The sequence below is a fragment of the Neopelma chrysocephalum genome, unplaced genomic scaffold, assembly GCF_003984885.1.
Source record: "Neopelma chrysocephalum unplaced genomic scaffold, ASM398488v2 Primary Assembly neopelma1_139656, whole genome shotgun sequence".
Lineage (NCBI taxonomy): Eukaryota > Metazoa > Chordata > Aves > Passeriformes > Pipridae > Neopelma > Neopelma chrysocephalum.
This window is the reverse complement of record NW_020932253.1, coordinates 1-4,691: the sequence shown is the minus strand read 5'-3', so window position 1 is coordinate 4,691 and position 4,691 is coordinate 1. Positions and strand designations below refer to the sequence as shown.

Below are 4,691 nucleotides of genomic sequence, written 5' to 3'. Positions count from 1 at the left end.
TGTCAAAGCATTTGATCCACAGGCAACCTTTTGATTCCTGTTTGAGTTGAGCAGGTGGGGATTATTTGCAGGTGAAAGCACCAATTATAATTATAATTTGTGTATGAAGGCTCTGTCATTATTCACAGCCTTAACAACAGCAATCCAGCTCAGAACCCACCCAAACAACCCACAGGAGAACCGCGTGATCATTCAGCCCTTTGTTTCCAAAGCAGGAGTTGCCTCCAGGCTCGGAGGCGCTTCCCTCCCACATCCCAAAAATCCAACTGTTGTGCAGTCCCTGCAAGTCCAGGCAAAGGCAGGGAAGCAGCAGAACGCCAGGTACTCACATCATTGGACTGGAACAACCTGGTCATGGCAAAAAAAGCTTCCGTGGCTTCGGTGGTTCCAAAGTGTTCGCCCTGGAATTCCCACAGAAGGAGCAAGAGGAAAAATCAGCGTCGTTACTGAGCTGCCTCCACCTTTCACCCCCATTTTTAATCCCCTCCCACGCACCAGGAATCTGTTCCCGCAGATTTTTCCCTCCCTCACCTCCTTTCCCAGGGGATACATGTCAAGTTTACCCCCTGGAATTTCAATATAAATCCCATTCCCAGAGAGGGAATAGTTTGCCAAGTAGTTTTCCTGCTGACAGGGTGAGCTTGGAAAATTCTTTCCTACTGAAAGCTGGCAGGAATCAGCCTCGGGAAAATTCACTCTGGCTGGGAAGGAATTCCAACAGTTACCTGGTTCAGCAGGTAAAGGATCTTGGTGAGGATGTGAAGGCATCTCCGTGGATTTATGGGGGTCTCGTTGAAGATCCGTGCCTGGAAACATGGAATAAATACTGATTTAGTGTAAAGCAACAATAATTATTTCTCTTTCACCACAAAAAGGAAAGAAATTTTCAACCAAGTCACTCATAATTTTTATTCAACTCTAAATGTCTCTCAATTCTAAATATGTGTCCCAGAGAACACATTCCTGTCGTTCAGCTCATCCATCTTTAGTTTGCTGGATCTGAACAACCACTCAATTTACCACCTGGAACTAACAAAAATACCTTAAAATAAAACACTTTTTATTCAGAAATAAAACATTTTTTTCCTTCAGAAACAGCCCCCTGAGACACCACATGTCCATGTGGATCATGTCATCTTATTACCCCACAAAGCCCCCTCATTAAGTGCAGATAAAGTGACTTTATTTACACCCTCTGCGGTTTTAAATTAACTACATTAATTTATCCATTCTCATTTCCTGAAGGGGAAAAACCCCCTAGAGTTAAACAGCATTATATCCTGATTATTCCTACCTCCTGGAGCACAGCACTCTTCTCCAGATGCTGGAAAGGATTGGAGCCACTACCTGAGGAAGAAGAGACCAGTTAAAGAAACGAATTCCTCACAAAACTTTCTTAAGAATTCTCTTTGTTAAGTTGTTATGTTTAGAGCTACAGAAAAAAAAAAAAAGGAGGTGCATTTTCAACATAGCTGGAAGGTGAGGAGAAGAAAGGAGGTTAATAGTTAATTTGCATTAATATCCCTTTACATAAAAGGATTTGCACCTTAATTTTTTTTTGCCTAGATCCCCTATTTTTATCCCTTGAGGCACCAAAAGCACTGAAGGCATCAGGGCTTCATGATGATGATCAGGACCCAAAACAGAAGTGAAACCACCTCCCAGAGCCACCATAGGACACAAAAACCCCTCCAATTCCTCCTTTTCTGATCGTTTATTCCTCGTTCTCACACCCCGAGCAGAAGGAAAGCGAAAATGAAACGAAACGGTCCAGGCAGGGGAGATGCTGAAAGGCTTCTCAGAAGCCTTTTGGGTTTTGTTTGTGTATCAAAATGACTTATGAAGTGTTTATTGGTTTAGATGTTACAACGCTCTTCAGGCACGGAGATAAATATAAGCACAAAAATAAATATATGGAATCTCTTCCTGAAGGGAGGGAGCACCTGCACAGGGCAGAGATGGATAAAATCCTCTCTGTGTGGAAACAGGGAGAACAAACAGGCCCCAGTTCCTTCGGATTCAGAAATACTTTGACAATCAGTTCTTAGGGCTGAAGCACAAATCCCCCCGAGCTGGGAGAGGCGGGAGACCATGGAATGGTTCGGGCTGGAAGGGATTTTAAGCATCACCCAATCCCACCTGGGAGGGGACACCTCCCGCTATCCCAGGTTGCTCCAGCCCGGCCTTGGACACTTCCAGGGACGCAGGGGCAGCCTGTGCCTGTTCCTCATCACCCTCAGGCCTCTCCCGAGCCCACCAGACCCCCCCCGTACCGGACTCCTCGTCCTTCTTATCGAACTTCTTGATCATGGCGGCCGCGCTCCCTCAGCCGCTCCCGCTCCCTCCGAGCGCCGCCGCCGCCTCACGGCCCCGCAGGAAGCACCGCCCCCCGCCGCACGCCGCGCCCGCTGATTGGGTGGTGGAGCTGTCAATCAACCCCTCGGGGCGGCTTCGCGCCTTCCGCGGGGCTGAAGGGGCGGGGCCGAGGGGGTGGGGGGGGGAGTCTTAAAAGGGCCGCGCGCGTTGTGTGAGGGGAGTGTGAGGGGCCGGGCGCGAGGGAAGGAAAATCGGGGAAATCGCGTGGAAATCGCGTGGAAATCGCGTGGAAATCGCATGGAGCTCCCGTGGCAAAGGGGCCATTTGAGTCCCCGACAAAAAAAAAGAATTCATGTGTAAGTCGCGTGTAACTCGCGTTTAACTCGTGTTTAACTCAGGTGTAACTCACACATAACTCCCATGAAACTCAAGTGTAACTCATATATAACACACTTAACTCACCTGTAACTCGCACATAACTCACCTGTAACTCATGAGTAACTCACACATAACTCACATGTTACTCCCATGTAACTTACATATTATTCACATGTAACTCCCATGTAACTCCCATGTAACTCCCATGTAACTCCCATGTAACTCCCATGTAACTCACATATAACTCACATATAACTCACATATAACTCACGTGTTATTAGGAATTAAAGGCTAAAAAAATTAGGAATATGGGTCAAAATTTAGGAACTAAAAGCTGAAAAGATTAGGAATAAGGATATGAAAGTTTGGAGTTAAAAGCTAAGAAATGTAGGAGTACGGAAAAAAATTAGGAATCAAAAGATGAAAAAATGAGAAATAAGGATATGAATTTAGGAATTAAAAGCTAAACAAATTTGGAAGAAGGATATGAGAATTTGGAGTTAAAAGCTAAAAAAATAAATTGGGATCGTGGATAAAAAAATTAGGAATTAAAAACTAGGGAAATTAGGATTACACTTAAAAACCTACGAATGGAAAGCTAAGAAAATTAGGAATATGGATAAAAAAAATCAGGAATTAAAAGCTGAAAAAACCTGTTGCAATATCATGTTCCCCAGTGTTTTTATTCCATGGCTCAGCCTTTAATACATCCTGCTTATTTATACTCCAACCGCATCCAGGTGGAATTTCCTCCCGGAGGAATTCCTGCTCTTTTTATTTGTCCTTAATTCCTGATGATGATGATGATTATTATTATTATTTCCTTGGAGGGGCTCCATATTTTTGTAGGCAAAATGTCAGCACTGCAATTTCTCCCTGGATCAGGAAAATACTCCCTCCCTCCTTATTTTCAGGACCCTGTTTTGATTTTTACAGGTGCCTCCAGCTTTGGCCAGCCCCCTGAACTAATTAACAGTCTGAACTAATTAACAGTCATTCCAATTAGAGCAGGGAAGCAACTTTCTGGGAAATCATTCCATCTACAGTCAACAGGGGTGAACCACACCCGCAGATATTCCCGGGAGATAAGAAGATTTTTGGGATGAACTCACATCCTGAGGGGGTTTTACGTCCTCGGAGCAGGAACACGAGTGGGAGCCGACAAGAAATGAGTGAATTCCTGGTTAATTCCCCAAAGGAAAGCAAAAGTAGATGGATAATTTCTGTTCCTTTGCTGCATCATTTTGGTTTCTGTTTGGGAAGTGAATCCCAAGGGATATTTTTTTCCCAGGGTTGCTCCTCATCCCTGCTGCTGGCACCTTAAACCGGGCGCTTTGACTCCCTTTAAGCTCCGGTCCTGGCCTAGAATCCAGCTTTTCTCACCCAAAAATCCCTGGTTCAGGAGTCACAGCCAACACCACAACCCTTCCACGTGTGACATCCAAGGATGAACAGGGAAATCCCATATTGCTCCTCAACCACTTCAGTGTGTGGGGGTGCATTCCCCAGGCCCCCCCTCCCTGGAATTCCCACTCCCCATCCCAGATGGATGGCGAAGTGTGGGCAGGACTGTCCCAGGAATTCTTGCCTGGCAAAATTGGGAGTGAATTGTTCCTACCAGGGACACCTCCCACTGTCCCAGGTTGCTCCAACCCGGCCTTGGACACTTCCAGGGATCCAGGGGCAGCCACAGCTTCCCTGGGCAAGGAGTCCTTTATCTCCCTATTTCGAGATTCCTTTATTTCTCTGTCTCTTTGGAGGCTCAGAAGGAAGGGGTTTGGAGCTCATGGAAAAGTTGGATTAGCACTCGCTCTGATTGTTCTGACCACTGAATTAATTCAGATAAAACCCAAAACCAGGCACCAAGAGAAGCTGGAAAGACATCTAGATCCTAAATATTGGAATTCTGATGGGAGACAGCGTGAAGAAAGGCCGGGGAAAAGGAGAGAACCCTCCTGCCCTGAGGGACTCACATCATCCAGGGTGTGGTAGGAGCC

At 45.9% G+C, this 4,691-nt stretch overlaps 1 long non-coding RNA gene across 1 annotated transcript; it reads right to left on the bottom strand.

Annotated features, from left to right (window-relative positions):
- Positions 1 to 346: 346 nt before the first annotated feature.
- On the bottom strand, positions 347 to 2,375 carry LOC113962287. Its single transcript, XR_003532502.1, has 4 exons — positions 2,274 to 2,375; positions 1,295 to 1,347; positions 726 to 806; positions 347 to 401 (listed from the first exon to the last, which is right to left on the bottom strand). It is a non-coding gene; the product is annotated as an uncharacterized LOC113962287 (long non-coding RNA).
- Positions 2,376 to 4,691: the final 2,316 nt, after the last annotated feature.